Below are 21,112 nucleotides of genomic sequence, written 5' to 3'. Positions count from 1 at the left end.
GGATCTACTGCTCTAATTGTCAAGAGTAATGCACTCCTCTAAGTGGGGCATGACTAGAGTACCTCTAACGCTGACATAAGACAAGGACACTAAGCCATATCTTCTAAAATATAGTAGTTCTAGGTTGCCCTAGCATTAGGGTTAATGGTTGAGCACTTTGCAAAGCCTTTCAACATCTGAGGCATAGACTCAACATAGGGCCTCTCAATATGGAGCGGCTCTGAGGCATCGGAAGCAGACTTAGCCTTATATGATTCTGATTCACCGTAATCACATGATTGCATAGCGACGTCAATATGCAAGCTCGTCATGTAGACATTTGATGAATTATCCCCTTCTTGGTTGCCCACGGCAGGGGTACCAGTACTAGAGTTTGCGCCAGCAAGTAATTATTGCCCTTGGGGAAAAGGGTTAGTGAGGACAGCCTGGGAGCTAGATGACCCCTACTACACTAATAAGCGCTGAGCGTCTTGGATCTTAGGGTAGAGATGAGTCAAATGATCTCCATTGCATAACTTTCATGGAAATTTTACTTTCTTCTTAGACTCTTTCCTATCCCCTCCGGCATCATTGTCAGGTTTGTTTGCATTGCCATTCCCATCCTGGCTCTTTTTCCTACCTCGTCCTTTCTTCTTCCCATTGGATTGTTGGTTTCCTTTGGGGTTAGAAGTTTGTATGACATTATAGATGTAGGTTGAGAAGGTGTAGATACAGATGATGATTCCTACATGGAGGAAGCAGTTTGTAAAGGCAATTGTTGCAATTGATTCAGTAGGTTAACTGTGTTAGCATCAATTGATCCAACTAGCCGATCGGCATGGGGACCTGGATTTGGCTTGGCTACATCAACCTTGGACCTAGGAGTGTTAGGTAGAATTTTTTTAAGTACCCCAAATTGAGAATATATGAGTTCCAACTACTAGGCCCTAAAAATAGCTTGCTCTTCAGTGAATACACGTAGAGTCACTTGTCCTTAGAGATCTCAGGTTGTAGTTATTTAAGAAACCATTCAAGAAGGAATTTTTGTGGAATATCGGCTTTAATGAGCCTCTTCCTTCTCCTCCATTCCTGTATATTATTAGAAATGTGAGTTGCCTGATCCTGTTGGAAATTAGCCATAAGTTTAGTTCCAGCATCATATCGACAGGAAATTGAAAATGGTTCAAAAAGATAGTAGCCAAATCACCAAAAGAAGTGAAGGTGCCCCGTGGAAGTTCTATGTACTACTTAGCTGCATTTACAGTTAGGGTACATTGAAGTAATCTCAACCTGATTAAATCGTCTATCAGGGAGTTGGACAAACACCATAAGTGGAAAGTGGTTACGTGGTCGCCCAGATCTTCACTTGTCTTCCCCTCAAATTTTGGTATATCTGAGGGAATTTTGGTTGTGACCGGAGGCCAAACCGAGCTATACCTAATCAGATCATTAGTCAATTTAGAGAGATCTGGAAAGTTTAACGTTGCCAAAAAAGGTAGTCGTGGAGGACCTTGAGGATTCCACCCGGTGTGGGTGGAACTCCCATGTTCTGAAAATGAGATCTTAGACTAATATTAAGGTATTACAGACTCATGTGAAGGATTTGCCTATATTACTTAGTGCAACAGATCGAAAAGATTGTGAATAATATAGATAATGAAGCAGTTAAAGATACATAATAGACACACACACACATAACATAGCAAGATAATCAAGGAGTCACCCAAAACTCCTAGGCTATGTCTCTTGGTCCAGCCTTCAGTGGTGACCACTCTATTATGTCATCAAGAGCAGAATTTTACAAGAGTGAGCTCAATTTGAGTCTCAACACAACAGATATAAAACAACAGGAGTTTTCTTGAATCCCTCAAGTCTCTTTGAGTACACAGACTCTCCCTCTCCTTCTCTCTCTCTATTTCTCTCTATCTCAGCACTGCTTGCCTCTGTCTCTGTCATTCAGTGGCTTTTAAGCCAATCGACACTTGTCTGTTCGTTTTCCTCAGGCTCTCTAGCTTCCGGCCTCTGTCCATTCAAATCCCCTTTGAGCGTTAACCAATCATGGTATAATGTCTTTAGGTATGGTGGCCACCTATTATGAAACAGAAGGGACCATCGATGCCTTTGAAATCCCCAAAATAGTCGTTCTTTGTTTACACAGAGAAATACACAAAAACATGGGAAAATCTGCCCAAACGCTATCAGACTTGAAATATTATCAATTCCACCCTATAATCCCTTTGGATCCGTCTTTGGGTGCTATCGCAAGTGATCGTTGATCCAACGGTTATTATTGATTTCAGGTGGCTTACGTGCACGAAGATTACCCACTCCAAAAGGGTGGTTTTCTCTCTCTGGCACCTAGCCACATGTCAGCCAGTGTATGGGCTTGGGTGGAGCCCAGCCAATACCACTTACCACCTAAGGCCCGCCCGAAATCCCGCTCGTTACGGAACTCAAAATATATGTCACTGCATGTATAAACCCTTTCGGGTCCGTTTTATCGCCCAATTCGCATTTCCTTTGTTTTTCATTTATTTAACGAAAACGTGAATTTACATAGGAAAACTCCTTTTTACAAAACTCAAAATATATTAAATTTCATTCATAACCCCATCGGGTCTGGCTATCGCAAGTCGCATTTGTATCGGCCCCGCTCTTTTGTATCGCTCCGATGCGATATTGCGATATCGCAATCACATAGTCCCCGGGCCTTTGGTAAGCGCTCCCTTGTATTTTGTCGATGCGATATTGCGAGTTAACCTGGGTCGTCGATCTGTGTGCTTGATCGACGGTCCTCGTTGACTCGCACTGATCGTTGTCGCAACTTTCATATGGTAGCCTCCGATAGCCTCCACTTGCCATCTCCGATTGCGATATGCCGATCAGATCTGGACCGTTGATTGGCCAGATCCAACGGCTCCTGTGCATCATTGTTCAAGCCTCTGATAGCTCTATTTTTCACTGTTTCTTCATGTTTTTCACTCCCGATAGTGTTTTCCACCATTTTTAAAGGTTCATCCTCTGCGATAGTTTTTTATTTTTGAAGACTTAGAGGGTTTTTAGGATCCATTTTGGATCATCCCAACGTTTTGAAAAGAATGGCCTGGATTTGTGAATGCACCAGGTTGCCTAAAGTAACTCATAGACCCAACTGAACCATAAGGAGCTCCTTGTGGTCTAGAAAAAGTGGAGTTTGACCAACTCCTGCCAAAAAACCTCCGTAACTAGTAAATTTTCCCCCTAGAGAAGTGTTAAAAGGAGTAGAGAGCCCTTGGTAAGTGTTCCATGCATTAGCATGGGGAGAAAACTTCTGGAAAGAATTGACAGAAGAATATGGCATATTCCCTTGTTGGCTGAAATAAAATTGATTCCTGGCTCCTAACCCACTAATCGCAGGGTTTGTCCAACTTTCAAATGGATTATAACTTTGACCCATAGAGGAAAAAGGCATTGATCCCAAAGTTGGATTGGAATGTGGTATGACCACCCCTAAACAAGAAACCCTGAAAATAAGTTGATTCACTTGCCATGGATGTGGAGGCGGCTGATGGAATACTTAACTAAATCGAAGGAATTGCACTGGTCAGCATTCGAAAAGGGAAAAAGCCAATGGCAGAGGCAACAGCTTGAGAACTTCCACTCAAAGATGGAATGGAAGTAGAACCAAATATAACAGTGCTAGGAGTAACAAAAGGTATAGAAATGGTTCCTCCTTCTTGTATAGATACTGAAGTTGCATATTCATAGCACTTTTCATGGATGCCATGCTTCCAACAGTGGTCATCGAAGGAAAAGATTGACATAAACCTGGGCTCAAATGCCTGTTGGTCGGAGTCCCGCCGTATAATAAAACATATGGATGATTGGGAGGAAGAGGAGAATTAGGAGCCGCAATAGACTCAAGAAGCTCTTCAACCTCAATATTGTCTTCCGACTGGAAGAGGACTCGAGAAAGAACTGGAGTGTTCCTCTCTAACTCTCTACTTGTACCAAGTCTATCTTGTGAATCAATAACTCCAACCGAGGGATCAATCTCTGATGCGCCTGCTGCCACTGGTTGAAAACCACTGGTAGGTTTGCTCCTGCGTCTTTGAGGAGAAGGCTCATGACTTGTAGGTGATAGCCCGCGAAGTCTCCTACGCCGACGAGTTGGTCGATCAACCACTTTGATTTATTTTAAAGAGATATACTTAAAGACTCAAAAAATTGTAAAGCTAGGCCAACTAGGAGCAAAGAGCACTCTCTAAAAGTCCCTAAAGATACAATCAATCAAACAACTTTCAAGTATTTCCACTCCGGGTGATTAGGACTGCACACCAAAATATAAGAAAGTCAAAATCAAGGGCCTTCCGAAAATAGTCTGGGGTAATTACGCCCCAGGCCTACTAGAGAAGTTACAGAAGCAGTTACACTGACTTCCAGAAAATAACCTTTTCCGGTGCAAGAACCCAAGCTTCGCAAGGGTACCCTCCAGAAGTAGTACTAAATGTGATGCAATGTCAACCTCAGGTGCCATGAGATTCCCCTCCGCAGCCACCTATGTAATCACTAGGAAAGGCAACTATGGATACCAACTCGTATCAAAACTCAGGCAGAACAGTCGTGAGGCGGGATCCAACAAGTAGGAGAGGGGGTATCTCTCTTCCTTGTCTTCACTCTCCCTCGTGCTTAACTCCCAGTCACTGAGCTTTCCTGGTCTTTCTAACGATATTGGATTTCTCTCTTTATTCAACTTCTACGTTTTGTAATTTAAGCAGCCTTGGAGAGTTAACTCTCCACTCACCTATTCCAAGGCCCTAATGAACCTAAACTTTTTGGTGTTTGTTAATGACAACAATAAAATTTCTAGTTCATTTTATTAAATCGCTTGATTTTATATAGTTGTTCTTTAATTCATGGGGAATTACGAGAGTAAAAATAATGATGTTTTATGACGCCAAAGAAACCAATAGAAAACTAACTATATGGATGCAGTGATTTTCTTCGATGAAGAGTGATTTCTACTTGGGTTCTACGAAAACCTACATATAAGCAAAATATTTTTCTTTTCTTTTCTGAAACAATCCACACACACCAAAAATCTTAAAAGACTAAGAATGCTTAAGATGCAAACTAACCTAATGCAAGTCAAAATGATGATGCAAGATCCTAAACAACACTCATAAGGAAATGCGGTTCTTTATAGTTCTTTTACTGTGTCAACCTCATTAAAAAATGAAACAACTCCCTTTTCCAAATCGAGTCTTTGATTACGATCTCGTAAAATCTGAGTCGAGTCTTTCCAAGATCTCGAAAGTGAACCTTCATTCCATCCACCTAGTTGAATGCAATGAATCTTGGGGGGCATGTACCTCGATTTGAGTCATTATGCTGGGGGCACGCGAACTTATAGCAAGCATATTTTTTCATTTCAAGCTTGTGTAAACATGAAATCGAATCTAAGTAAAGTTCTCCATGGTGCAAGCTTGTGTAAAAATGAACCCATACCTGATTTACATCTCGTGATTGTCGTTTTTATCTACTAATTTCTGCTAGATGAGCCTTGGTTGTTTCATTCCATCGCCACCATCTCTTTGGCCGATCGTATGCTTTCACTTGGTTGTTTGTCCTTTCTTGAGGGACCGCAACGATGAGTGGTTTTATTAGCCAGCCTCTTGACCATTATGTGTTTTGAGCAGTTCCACCATTTCCAAAACCAGTTGCTACCCTTTATACCACTCGTTCCTCCAAGACGAGTCTCCTTTAAGCTCTTTTCTAACTCGTAAAAAATGAAAAGATTTCCGAGTATTTTTCCCTTTTTGACTCATAAAAGAAATAAAATGGGGGGTCCGCTTTTAAGCTCTTTTCCGACCCTTTTAAAAACTGCAAAGATCGCCGAGCTCTTGTCGCTTTGAACTCGTTAAAGGCTACGAAGCGTCGTCTACCCAGTATACGTTTACCCCTTTTTCGGGCTGGGATAGATTATTTATGAAAAAGGTATACGTTGATATTTTAGGGTCAATAGGTTCCCTTGGATATTATTATCTACCTTTTCGAGTTCGAGGGACAAATTTATGAAAAGGGACATCTGGAGTTTTCTTTTCCGTGTCTTTTTCAAACTCTCTAAATATGAAAAGACTCTGAGTTTTACCTATGTCGGACTAGTTAAACCCTGACGACATTGGACTCGTCGCCATGATGAGACCCGAGCTTCTCCTCCGTAGGGCTCATTAAAATTTCACTGGGTTGGCTTTGTTTGAAGGAAAAACTTATATTGCAAGCATATGCTATCCCCTTCAAGCTTGTGTTTCAAAAATAATTGGGGTACTCGCCAGCAATGGTGGGGGAAAATTTGGAAATATTATGTTGATTACCTACGGCAGCTTGTCACTCTTGAACATCGACACTCTTTTGCTTCTTGCTAGGTTTGGGATATCCTCACTTCGTCATTAGCCTTCTGAGATTTGGGTTCTTCATTTTTGCCTCATTCCATTCGATCCCTGTTGTCTCCGCATGACCCTCGATCCCTTGGTACCAAAATGCTGCCGCATTCTAGGATCGTGTTGCCGATATGTTCAAGAACTTAATCCTTCCGCAGTTTGTACCCTTACATCCTCCTCTGATTCTCTGTTTCATCCATCTTCATCTTGTTCCTTTGTCTCACGTCGTTGATGTGGGAAACATCATTGCCCTCCTGCAACAGATCACTTCCTGTCGACATCAACTCATTATCCAGGAATTTGATCTAGAGACTCCTTTCGGGTACCTTGGAGCTTGCATGCCTCAATGGCAAGTTCTTCCCATTCAACGAAAGGCTTGCATTATTGGTCTTTGATCGAGTGATTTCACAAGTGTTCCACTCCAGATCATTCTTCACACTTTGTGGATTGTACTAGCAGTACCTTGAGAACCATTGACATTACTGGTGGTCTCTCTCACACTTGTTAACGGTTCACATCATTAACCGGTAATCAAGTGATTTTCTAGTATGCTCGACTTCAACACATCTATTCACATATTAGAAATTGTACTATGATCGAGTTGGATTCAAGACCCCGGACTCAGATTACATAAGTTCGGGTTGCGTGGATTGGTTCATGATTGCATACATGACTTTTTGATTGGATGGCTGCGACCATACCTGAGTCTTTTTGGATGGTTGTGACCATACCTGTGTTTTCATATGGTCTTTTCGACTGGATGGTTGCGTCCATACCACAGACCAGTTCTATTTGTCTTTGGATGGCTATGCCCATACCTCAACTACATGTACTTCTTTCACTATCAAAGATATCAGTTGTACTTGCATCTACAGGTTCTCCGTGATGGTGTTCGGGTTCAGTTATGGTTTTGCAAAGCATTTCACCCCTCCCACTCTCTCGACCTTCATGCTTTAGGGGGCATCTATTACACAGTATTTTGTCACCAACCCCACATCCCCTGATCCCGAGTAGAGTCAGTCCCTGAATGGCATCTGCTCTATGTCATACATCAAAATATGTGTCCACATCTTCCATATCACTCAAGAAGATTAACCATGCTCATTAATCCTAAAGTTGACCCTTTTTACCTATGTTTCAAGATCTTCGTAGGACATCAGTATCTTTCCTGCGACGATGGCTCAAAGTAAACGAGAACCTCATGACACCTTCGCAAGAGTACATCTATTCTCAGCGACGGTCGTATTTTAGGGATCATCATAGGTCATCAGTATCCTGCCTGTGACAATAGCCCAGAATGCACTAACGCCTCACGACGTCATCTCTGAGTCTCAGTGTTTGACCTGCGACGACCTAGATATGGCGAATTAGTTCAAACAGAATACTTCTAGGTGGTTCTGGAGCTGGTTGTTGGGTCAAAGAAGTTCGCCTCTCCTCATTTGAGATGGTGGTTCCACCTTTTGAGTAACCTCCCTTGAAGATAAGCTTCCTCTCCCCTCATTTATGGAGGCTCCTCCTCTTATAAAAACATCCTCCATGACTATGATCAGCTAGTGCTAGTTGAGTTTTTAGTGTGCTAGTTCTTAGCTTGTTGGATTGATAGCTTATAGTTTGGATTGCCTTTCATGTTGTGGATTGAGAGTGTAAAATGGTTTTGTAAGAAGGAAGCCTTGTTGTGATTACCTTAGTTTCATACTTGTGCTTTTGGGTGAGAGAGAGTCATTAGTCTTTCTGGGAGACCTTTGAGAGTGAATGCTTATGGAGACATACTAATCGGACCCTTCAAGGAAGCTTGCAATGTCAAGGCGTGGTTGTAAGATTTATGTGTTGTTTATATTAATACAATTAATGGTTATTTCCTATATCATGTATGAAATGTGTGTTGATAGCTTATGGTTCCTTGACTCTGTAAGTAGATAGTTCAGTATTGTGCTCTATTATGTGTTTTGTCATTTTCATATATTGTTTCAGGTGAATCATTCATTAAGGAGAAGAAAGCGATAGCTGAAGCGACGTGACGTAGACTTCATCAAACACCGGTATAAGGTGGGCCTATTTAACGATAACTATTTAAGGAATTAGCTATTTTTTTGTCTTGCTATGACTAGACCCACTCTAGGGCTAGAGGGGTTGTCTCTCTCCGTAGAGGGAACTTACCTGCATCACACATGGGTAATACCCCAACTCATTTCAGCTGCAAAATTCCTCCCAGTTTTTCCCAAGATGACCACAGTTCCACCAGTCATGTATTCAAATCCATGATCTCCTACTCCTTCAACCATTGTTTTGGCACCTGAATTACTCACACAAACCTCTCCACTGCCATAGCATTGAAGTATGTTTCTCCACTTACTACCCCATATAGAGAAACTCTCTCAACGATAATGGTTTATTTAGGATCAAACTAGCTTCTTCTAGGAGGGTAAACCATGATCTTTCCTTCTGATAAACCCTTACCAAAATAATCATTATTGTCCCCTTCCATCTCTAGGGTAACACCTAAACAAAGGAATGCCCCAAGGCTCTGACCTACAATGCTTGTTAGTTTTACATGAAATGTGTTTGTGCGAAAACCTGTCATATTATATATTTTTGTAACTTAATGGCTAAGAATTGTATCAAAAACTTTATTGACATTCTTCATGGGCATCTCCATGTAAGCAGGTATACCTTTCTCTGGAGCTTCCTTTAAAATCTTGATCAACTCTTGGTCCAAGGCCATATCCAAACCATGATCTTGTGCCTAAACACAATATTGAGCAACTTCTAGGCGAATATTTGTGGAAGGCCAAAGTAACAAAGAAAGATCAATATTTCCAAGTTTCTCATTACTATCTATAACTTCTTTATCCATCTCTACCATATCTGCATGACCGGCCATCTCCTTTATAGTTTTCAAACCCATCTGAGGCATAAGTTCATGAACCTCTTTGGCAAGCATGAAGAATAAATTAATGACATGTTTTCATTCTCCTACAAATTTTTCCCTTAAAACGAGATCCTGGGTAGCAATACCAACCAAACATGTGTTTTTATGAAATTTGTGCATCATGATGCAACCCATACTGATAAGGGGTGGTGAATTTAATTGAAACTCTTATGCACTAAGGAGAGTAGCTATGACAACATCTCTTCCTATTTTTAGTTGACAATCTGTTTGTAGAACTATATGACCATGCAAGTCATTAGCCACCAATCTCTGATGAGTCTCTGCTAGCCCAAGTTCGCATGGCATCCCATCATCTTTTATTTTTGTCCATCGAGATGCTTCAGTACCACCATCACATCCTAAAATCAATATATGATTTGCATGGCCCTTTACTACACCACTTGCTATCACTCCAACTCCAGCTTCAGAGACCAGCTTTACACTGATTCTAGCTCCTGGATTAGAATTTTGTAGCAAAATCCATCAATATACTCAAATACAACTTTCTCACCTTCCAACACTGCAAACCTCATATCTTAAACATGAAGCCTTACAACATGCAAATCCCCCCTGTGTTTGGTTCAGAGGAAGGAATATGGTTTTGACCAACTTTAGTTGATAATCCTTTTAGGATATGTACATTTCAGACTAACAAACATTGGAAATTTTGTGTGGTTTAAGAAAAATGGGATTGGGAAGAAAGATAATATACAAAGAATCCTCCAGAGTTCTGACCATCCAGAACAAGCAGATCAAATTATAATATATAGTTTAGATGAGTTTTGTGCCTATGCATTTCATGTCAAAATATATATTTCATGTCAAAAAACAAAAACAAAAACAAATATATATATATATATATATATATATATATATATATATATATATATATATATATATATATATATATATATATATATATATATATATATATATAGATATATAGATATATATATATATATATATAGGCCTAATAGTATTTAAGCATAAATTATGAAATTCATTTTTCACAGATTAGTTGATAGAACTACATATAAATTTTAGGAACAAAGCCTTCTAATCTTCAACTGGAATGTCAAGTCCATCTCCTTACTAGGATATTCCAAGGCATGTCACATTCTCAAGCCACTCTAATAACTGTATAAAAATAAAATAGCACATAGTAAAACAATGTGTACATATTATTTAAGAAGTAAGACAAAAATTGTTCCTTTAAGTCATTACTCTATAATAAGGGCTAATAAGCCCCACACTGGCAGTTGAATTTCTTGTACCATCAATATCACCAATGACTTTATGGCCTAGAATTTCACCACCCTCACTATACTTTGCACCCTGTAGAGGAACATTTAAAATAAATGATAATAGAAAATATCCAGTCTAATGTAGGAAGGAGCCTTCACATGCATGCATGCAACTCTACCATACACAAAACATAATAATCCTAACATGTTTTTTCAATAAGTGAAAATCGTGATGCTAGCTCAGAAGATGCACTCTCCCCAAATGCCACTAGTATCATCAATAAATTACCTTTTGAAGACTCCTTGAAAAGAAAATTCCATACCAAAGCCATCTTAATCTAAATTTCATCTCCATTAGTAAGATAGAAGCTAGAAACACCAAACCACCCACTTGCAACATGTTTGATTGCACTTCTTTTAGGATTCACTGATCCATCGAGGACTTGTCCTAACCATGATGGATTCTCTCCTCCTTCACTTGAGGCACATAAACCAAGGTAGAAAAAAAATATTAATATTGATGGTGCATGAAACAAATCGATCTAAGGTATCTTTCAGTTTCTTCTTTTCATAAGTAAAAACACATGTAGGATTCTTGATTCTTATTAGTTGTTGGAAAATTTTTCCTATCTTAATATTGTTCCAAAAGATAGAAGATGTAAGCCTGTATTAGATTTTTGTAACAACCCTTTTCAAAAATTCATGTAAAAAAAAATATAAGACCAAGGTCATGGGAGATGTATTCCAAGTTGAGTGTTGGGCCAAACATCCTAGTGGGGGTGTTCATTTGGTTTATTATGGATGAGGAAATTGGCTAAGGCAATGGAAAAGGCTTTGGAAAGGAAAAATGGCATTTATTGGCATATTATTTATGAAAATAATGGAAATTAGGAAAAAAGGAAGGTGAATGGTCATGGCTTGCATGTGAGGATGAAATTGAAGGAAAATAATGGAAAATGAAGAAAATAGAGGCCTCATTAATAAAAAGGATTCTAAGGATCAGTTGGTAACCTTTTGTTAGTTCATTTTTGGAGATATATATCTATTCTCTCCCTCTCGTGCTCTTGGACACTTAGATTTTTCTTGTATCACTTCAGAATTGGATCAAGAAAAGAAAATAAGGCAAGAGGAAGAAAAGATTAAGCAAGTAAGAGCGGGATTAAGTGGCTACATTGGGATAGTTTGCAGGTATCGAGTTGCATGTATGATTTCCTTGCTATTTTCGGCATACATGGTTATGCATGTGTGTTCTTGGTTCTCTTGTTGTCATTGGCATGGGTTTTTTCAAGTGTTACAGTGTTTTTCAGCCTTGCCTTGCCATTTCTGGATAGTGAGGTGTGATGGGGTTCTCATGTTTTGGTTGAGCTAGATTGTTGGATGGATTTGAAACTGAGTGAGGTGGTCTTAGAAATAAATAACACATCGCCTAGTGATCCTTCAATTAGACTGTGGATTGTGGTGAATCCTTGGCCTAGTAACCCCTAAACTTAAATATGGGTTACGGTAAAGTTGGATTTTGTGTTACCTCAGTGGGCCTAGGAACCCTCAACTAATGAATGACAAGATATACAATAAATCCTAGAGGTGGGTGCCCTCGGTTAGGCCTAGGAATCCTTGGCAATGTTATCAGAACAAAACCAGTAATCGAACCGAAAAACCTTGTGGACTAGGAATCAGTCGGAATTGTAAAAAAAAAACGGTTTACCAAAAACACATAAAATATTCATATTTTAAATAAAAACATATATATTCATGTGCATCCATATGAATCCAAACCATTTATACACAAATATGCAAAAGTTCTCATTTACATATCATGTAAGGGTGCACATAACCAAAATAGCATCGGGTGTAATCCATCTCTAAACAGAAAAGACATCAACAAATAGGCTCTAGATGGCCTCTAGCATCCAAAAAAAAAACATGCTACAAAAAACGTCTACATATCCTCAAAATCATTGCCTATATTGGGGTGTTCGTCATTAATATAACCATTTAGGCATTAAAATAAGATAGAAGAAAACGTAGCATGTCATGCCAAGCTTTTGTTTGAGTGATGGGTACATTTTTAGTAGAGTCATGAAAGAGGAGTTGTACGACCAATGCCACTAACATAAAAGTACATAGAGGGCTTGGCTATTTTCATTAAATACTATTCCATACCCTCATACATGACAAAATCCACGTTGCAATCCCCCCAATCCTGAAATCCTGAAAAAACTATTAAGTCTGTTGGATTTTGAGTGAAATCTAAATTCTACTTTCTCCATATGAAATCCAATGAGATTGGAACCACTCTCAAAAATCCTCAGTCATTTCATGGTAAAGTTAAAAATTTAAGTAAAAGTGACATTCTCCTATATCTTACCATGAATTGCATAGCAATACTAGGACCATAGACTTAATCATTAGGCTGAGGGCCATAGGCTTGAATATTAGGCTGGCCTAGGGGAGAATTAGAAGTGGGCCAAATTAGAAGTTGGCCAAATAGTTGAAAAAATCAAAAAAAAATTAAAAAAAGGTAATTTTTTATGCTGGCTTGCATAGGTACATGGAACCGGTACCTATAAGACTTCTGAAACATTCCTCGTGAACATATGTGGAAGTTATTTTCCAAGCTATATTTCTGAACATAGATAGATCCATTATAAAATTCCCTTATCCAGTGCCCCACCCCTTAGGGTTGCTTGAGCAACCAAGTTTCTATCAAGAATCTCTTTCCCACAACCTTGAATGCCAAGCGAGTTAGGATTCTATTTTCTTGTGCTTGCACTTTTATCGTATGGTCAGGTCCTGTAAGTATCGTTGACTCATCAGAGGATATCATTTGTTATGCATTGGCTCCTTTACAAGTATTTCTAACTCTATTGAGGAGTTTGTATTGTTTCCTCCTCACACATTCTTGGTAGCTAACATTAGCGATAGCTCTAGATCAAAATCTACTGTAAGTTTTAATTCTAAGAACTAGTGATAGTGATACCCTACACAAAGCTCAACATTCTCTCTTTTTTCTTTCATTTATACTTTCTAGGAGTTTCACCTTCTTTTATATGTTCTCTTGGCTAGATATTTGGGTTTTTAGGTAGACACTTAGTTATTCAATTCTTTCTCTTTATCTACTTTGAGTATTGTTCTAGGAATTGCTTTAATGCTACCACATTGTATTTACACTGGATGTGTAGTATCCCTTAGGGAAAAATTGCTCTTAGGGTTGACAAAAGCACATGATAAGAATTGTATTCCAACTAGTATCAAAATGTTCTTTCAATTTTTCCAAATAGAGATAATAATGAATACAATAGAAAGTGTAACCAACATTAAATTCCACCATCCATTCATATGCATGAAACTAATATAGCATTACAGAAAGGATTATAAACCCATATTCCTTCCAAATTGCATGCTACAATTTTAGATACACAACAATTGCTAATGCATCAACAAACCCTATTATCCTAATACTTTTAGTCTAACCTTAAGCCTCAGGAATAAGCCATATTTCATTTCCTCTTTGCTGCCATAGTCCAATGGCTGCCACAAACTTGCCTTGCAGCCTAGATCAAGCCCTAGTTGATAAATTTCCTTATAAAATGTGAGTTGTTGCTCCAACAATCCTTGAACTAACCTATGCTTCCCCAAATAGTCTTTCACTGCCCCAAACTAGATCTCAAGGTAGTTTGCTGCCACAATTTCCATCTCAGATAGACCCACTGAACTCAATAGAACTTCAAGAATGATGAATTGATGTTATGTATCAATTGTTGTCATAAAGAACCCTTATGGGGTAGTCTGCAATGGTCAACCTTAGTAAGGTTTAAGCAAGCCCTTATTGTCACAAAGGGTTCCTTTGGATATTTGCTATTTTATGCCCCAAATATTTACCCTTTATACAATTTTACTTTCCACAAAAGGATTCTTCAAAGTGGGCCTCATGCCTCAGATAGGATTTCAAGGTTGTTTTTTGCCCAAACCTCACTTGTATACCCTCACTATCCTTGGAAATGCATTGAATAGTCCTATGGTGTCACAGATTATCCCTTCATATCCCAAACAAGGCCACAAAAATTGTTGTTGTCTTATCGCCTTCAGAACTTGTGCCTTCACATATTCTACTACACTAAGTTGTTTTTTTTAACTCAGGGTCACTCTTTTCGCATCCTATGAAGCTCAGCCTTAACAAACTGATGTTTTTCCATGTTCAAAATTCTTTGTGCTTTCCAATCAACTATTCCTCTAAACATGGTAACTACCTCTTTGACTTATTCAAATGACGTTGCAGTGCCTATTTCATCCCTATTTATGATCACAGTCTCTTCTGCATGATCATGTCGGGGAGAGCATTTTTTCATGTGGCACAATTACTCCCTTTGTTTGAGAAACATTGGGTTGAGCAGTAACTAGCTCAACATTATTCTACTCCGCCACTCTTTGTTTCATTCAGGGATGTGAATGGCTTAGCAATGGCCATCTTAAAATTGTGCATCTCAGTAATGATCTCTTCAATTTTAAGCTTTCTAGTGGCACCTAAAACTACAATATTGTATGTGATAGTTTAAATCCATAATATGAATTGGGGATAGAGCCAGGATCAATATCTATATTCTAAGATCAATTGATGATTACCTCCTTCAAAGATACATTTTCAAACTCTTTTCTTGCATCAAATGGAAATACAAATCTTTTTTTTATACTTCCAAAGTATTCCCTTCTGATGATGAAGAAGCATTAGTCACTAATGGCAACCAAACATCTATTTCATTTTTGTTACTTTGTTGAGAAGGTAAAGATGAAGAATGTATAGTGGTCGCAACCCCTTGTTGGGCGCAACCCAACTTGGCCGAAGTTTTGGTCAAAAGTCCACATTTTGGAGAGCGGAGTGCTGGTACTGTGGACATATTCACCACATGGTGTTTTAACGGCTTCGGGTGGGTCAAAGCCCCTCCTTTTTGTAACAGGTTTGGCCAATAGTTGATTGTTTTAGGAGAACCATGGTATGTGGAACATGGTAATTTCATATACCTGTTGATGTAAGTAGTCTATATATAAGAGAAAATATGTAATTCGAAGTAGTGTATTGTGATGGAATGATACAAGCATAATGTCTTTGTAATCTGTTTTGGGTCTTGAAGGAAAGGCTCCGCAGTTGAGTGCGCAGAGACCTAAAGTCCGCAACTGAGTGTGCAGACACCTACAACTAGGTGCGCAAGTCAAAGATTTGTACATTATTTCTCATTAGGGGAGTTTTGAGGTCTAAAATGGGCCTCCTAAGAAAGATGTATAACAAAAATAAACTATATAAGAACCAATAGGATTCAAAATGATTATGTCAACCATGGGGGATGATTCACCGTTTTTGGAGTAAAAAAATAAAAATAGTAAAATAGTAAAACAACTTTTTCAACTCATATTTTAAACTTATCTCCCTAATGTTTTACTCAAATTTCGAGTGGGGGTACTCATTGGATGAGAAATTTAATTCCTCATCCAAGGAGTACCCATGTTGCATACTTTCGATGGACCCTACTACATGAAAAATGAGAAATACATGAAAAAACGTGATTGCAATCACGTTTTTCATGTATTTCTCATTTTTCATGTAGAATGGTCCATCGAAAGTATGCAACATGAGTACTCTTTGGATGATGAATCAAATTATGCAACCAACGAGTGTTTCCGCTCGAAATTTGAGTAAACCCATAGGAGATAAGTTTGAAAAAATTGTTTCTTCTTTTATCCCTCTAAAATTTGATGATGTAATCTAATCTTATTTTATTATTTCCACTATTATTTTATAATTTCCTTAGGAGGCCCATTTTAAACCTCAAAAATCCCCTAATGAAAGATTTAATATAAAGAGTACAACTTTGATGGGCATGACTTGTGTATACTTATCGTGTATCTTTTCTTTACATTCAGTATTTTGCTTATATTTTACATTTGCGCGGTATTGTTTATGAATGTTTATGGCATGTTTAAGTAAAGAATATAATGAGGTGTAGTATATGATTGTGAAGTAACTTATGCATGTTAAGGATAAATAAAAAATAAAAGTTCCACGTCCCATTATCCCTCAAGGCTGCAGAAACCTGGTTCTGCAACCTCCCATAATCACTTCGGATGAGATTATTGGTGGGCAGTAAAATCTGAACTTGGGTTAGCCCAACCTAAGCCAACACCCCTTCCATATCTTTTTATATGGAAAATATTTATTGTTCAGTTGAAGGAGCAAGATTCATGTCTTGAATGCAAGATCTTTTAGACATTTGATATAACCCATTATCAAGATGGATTGAGTGTTCTACCAAATCACCCTATGGAATGTTTTGCAACTATTTTGGCTAAGATTGGATCGGGCTACAATATTCAACAAAAGGCCCCCCAAGTTGATTTATAATGATAGGCATCAACTCCTTGCTATTGGGATCTGCTGGGATCAGACTAGAAGACAAACACATGATTTCTTGTACAGAGGTTTTGGCACATATATGTTCAATTTTGGCCTCCCTTGCTTGATTTATGTGGGCACTCCACGTACTCCATTCCCAATGGGGAAACTAATTCCAGTTGTGACTTTTCTCAAATAAACCCTCCAGGTTAGAAAGAGAGCCAACTTTGATACCACTGTAGTATCGCTTAGGTAAAAAGGGCCCTTAGATTTGAAAAGAGCACATGAAAAGATTTTTATTCTAACTAGTGTCAGTGTCTTTTATATTTTTGCAAATAGAGACAATATTGGATATAATAAACAGTGTAACCAACATTTAATTCCACAAAAAATTCATATGTTGAAACCAATACAACAGTACATAATGGGTTATAAACCCATAGTCCTTCCAAATTGCACACTACAGTTTTAGATACACGACAATTGTGAATTATTTAGCAAACCCTATTATCCTATTACTTTTAGTTTTACCTTACAATCAACCTCAGGAATCATCCATATTTCGATGCATATTTTCTACCACAGGCATGCCTTGTGCTACAAATCAAGCTCTAGTCCACAATTTTTTGTATAAAATTATGAGGTGTTTTTCCAACAACCCTTGAACAAGCCTATGTTTCCCCAAATAGTCTTTGGTTTCCCCAAACCATATCTAGGAGGGAATATATGGATTGTTGTAGCCATTGAAGGCTTATGCGTAAGTGATGTGTATGTAAGGATGTTATCAGGTATTTTTGAATGTATGTTTGCATGTTTTATGAGCCATTTATTTAAATATGAATTTCATTGCTCAGGTATACAATTGAGGCTTTGAAAATGTTTTTGCTTCCAATGGAAATATGTGAAACATAATCTCTTGGTTCCATGGGCAATGATACACCTTTAGCTGTAATGTCAAATAGACCGAAAATAATATTTGAGTACTTCAAGTAGATGTTTGCTCAAGTGACAAGCCCTCCTTTTGATCTAATTCATGTAGTAATTGGCACCTCAACAGAATGAATGATTGGTTCAGAAGGGGATCTTACATAAACTAGTGAGAAGCATTGCCATCAACTTTCTCTTATAGGTCCTATTATTTCCACTCAAGAAACATAAGCGATTAAAAAAATGAATTACAAAAGTTGGCATAGAAATGTTCTTGATACCACATTTCCAAAAGAACGTGGCTCTAGAGGATTGGAAGAGACCTTGGATAGGATATGCTCAGAGGTCTGTCTTGAAATTCATGAAGGTTACAAATTACTAGTACTATCAGATAGAGGTGGGTAATATAAATTCCTTTAATTCCTCAAATTGTTTGTTATGGTTATTCTAATAGCCAAAATAGACTTTGACCCTTGTTATTTTCATACAATATTTCCATATAGAGATAGTGATTAAATTTTACTAAACCCAATAAGGATGGAAGCGTCACTAAATAGATTTTGAATTTTGTACCTACATCATCCAAGTTGGTCCCTGTTAGCTCTCTGTTAGTTGTGAGTGTTGTGCATCACCATATTGTCTCAAAGTTAGAGCGAACTCGAATTGGATCGATTGTAGAGTCGGGGGAGCCATGCGAAGTGCATCATTTCTGCATGTTGGTAGGGATTGGAGCAAATGTTATATGCCCCTACGTAACAGTTGAAGCTATATGGAGACTATAGATTGATGGTAAAATCCCACCAAAGAAGAATGAAACCTTACATACTAAAGAAGAGTTGGTTCAAAAATACATCAAAGCAAGTAAATCTTGCATGTTGAAGGTTTTAGGAAAGATGGGAATTTCTACTTTGGCTTCTTACAAAGGTGCTCAAATTTTCGAGGCACATGGACTTTCTTTAGAAGTGGCTTAAGGTGTTTTCTTACAACATCAAGTCGAGGGGAGGGGGCAGCGTTTCATATGCTTGCTCAAGATACACTTTGTTTGCATAATTTGGCATTTCCTAGCCATCTTTTACCCAAAGGAAGTGTTGATGCACATGTTTAGCCAAACCTCGGTGACTATCACTGGTGTAAAGATGGTGAAGTGCATATAAATGACCCACATGCCATTGTAAAGCTTCAGGAAGAAGCTCACACAAATAGTGTTGCAATGTATAAGCAATACTCTAAAATAATTCAGGATTTAAACAAACACTACAATTTGCGAGGGGTGCTTAAATTTAAGGAAGTACTAGATAGGAGGATTCCTTTGGAGGAATTTGAACCTACTAGTGAGATTATGAAGTGATTTTTCATAGGTGGTATGAGTTATGGTTCAATTTCACTGGAGGCTCATACAACTCTGGCTATTGTAATGAATAAAATTGGAAGAAAATTGCACAAAACACCAAAACCAATGTGGGTCTTGTAACCAAAAAAAAAAACCAGGGCTTCCCAAGACTAAACCACCTCACTGTCATCAATAGAACCAGGATTTATGATAATCCCCATCGGATCACTAAGCCCAAAGAAAGCATGGATGCCATTGGATTTCTCCATCTACACCGTGACAAATTTTCCTATTTCCTAGTCTCTAGGATTTACAATACATCCCAGCATACAACAGTTGAGGATCCCTAGTCCTAATCAAGACTCCACCCTCTAGGATTTACCATATATCCTATCATTCACTGGCCAAGGATTAGTGTTATCGAAACCAAACCAGAACTGGCCATTTTTGGACCAAAACCGGTCTGAGCTGGAATAGGTCGGTTCAGTACTAAACCGACTGATTTTGTAATTGAACTGGTCAGTTCAGTACCGAACCGACCTATTTCACCGAACCGTCCGGTTCAGGACCGATTCCATATAGCTATGCAAGCTAGCATAAAAAATAATTTTTTTATTTTTTTTAGTTATTTGGCCCACGTCTAATTCTCCCCTAGGCCAGCCTAATATTCAAGCATATGGCCCTCGGCCTAATGATCAAGCCTATGGTCCTAGTATTGCTATGCAATTCATGGTAATGTTAAATTCTTAAAGTAAAAGTGACATTCTCCTATATATTTACCATGAAATGACTCAGGATGTTTGAGAGTGGTTCCAACCTCATTGGATTTCATATGGAGAAACTAGAATTTAGATTTCACGCAAAATCCAGTAGACTTAATAGTTTTTTCAGGATTTCAGAATTGGGGGGATTGCAACATGGATTTTTTCATGTACGAGGGTATGGAACTAGTATTTAATAAAAATAACCAAGTCCTCTATGTACTTTGATGTTAGTGTCATTGGTCGTACAACTCCTCTATCATGACTCTACTAAAAATGTACCCATCACTCAAACAAAACCTTGACATGACATGCTATGTTTTCTTCTACCTTTTTTTAATGCCTAAATGGTTATATTGATGACGAAGACCCCAATATAGGCAATGATTTTGAGGATAAGTAGACATTTGTTGTAGCATGAATTTTTTTGGATGCTATAGGCCATCTAGCGCCTATTTGTTGATGTATTTTCGTTTAGAGATGGATTATACCCAATGTTATTTTGGTTATGTGCAACTTACATGATATGTAAATGAGAACTTTTGCATATTTGTGTATAAATGGTTTGGATTCATATGGATGCACATGAATATATATGTTTTTCTTTAAAATATGAATATTTTATGTGTTTTTGGTAAACCGGTATTTTTTCCAATTTTTACCGGTTCCGACCGGTTCTCGGTCCACAAGGATTTTCGGTTCGATTACTGGTTTGGTTCTGATAACATTTCCAAGGATTCCTAGGCCTAACCGAGGGCACCCACCTCTAGGATTTATCTAATGTCCTGCCATTCACCAGTCGAGGATTCTGAGGCCCACCGAGGTAACACAAAATCCAGCTTTACCATAACCCATAGTTCAGTTTAGGGGTTACTAGGCCAAGGATTTACCACAATCCACAGTCTGATTCAAGCATCACTAGGCCATGTTTTCTTTCTTTCTGAGACTACCTCACTCAGTTTCGAATCTATCCAACAATCTAGCTCAACGAAAACATGAGAACCCCATCACACCATGGCTATCCCAAAATGGCAAGGCAAGGCTGAAAAACACTATCACAACTGGAAAAACCCATGCCAATGACAAAAAGAGAACAAAGAACACACATTCATAACCATCCATGCCAAAACTTGCAAGG

General features: G+C 38.3%; 1 pseudogene; it reads right to left on the bottom strand.

Annotated features, from left to right (window-relative positions):
* Positions 1–8,560: 8,560 nt before the first annotated feature.
* LOC149185868 (glutamate synthase 1 [NADH], chloroplastic-like) lies at positions 8,561–19,482 on the bottom strand (annotated as a pseudogene).
* Between the last annotated feature and the right edge of the window lie 1,630 nt (positions 19,483–21,112).

The sequence above is a fragment of the Pinus tabuliformis genome, chromosome 3_1 (assembly GCF_031772625.1).
Source record: "Pinus tabuliformis cultivar Carrire ecotype Pingquan chromosome 3_1, CPIR1, whole genome shotgun sequence".
Taxonomy (NCBI): Eukaryota; Viridiplantae; Streptophyta; class Pinopsida; order Pinales; family Pinaceae; genus Pinus; species Pinus tabuliformis.
The sequence above is the reverse complement of the archived record's forward strand: the minus strand, read 5'-3'. Positions and strand labels throughout refer to the sequence as shown.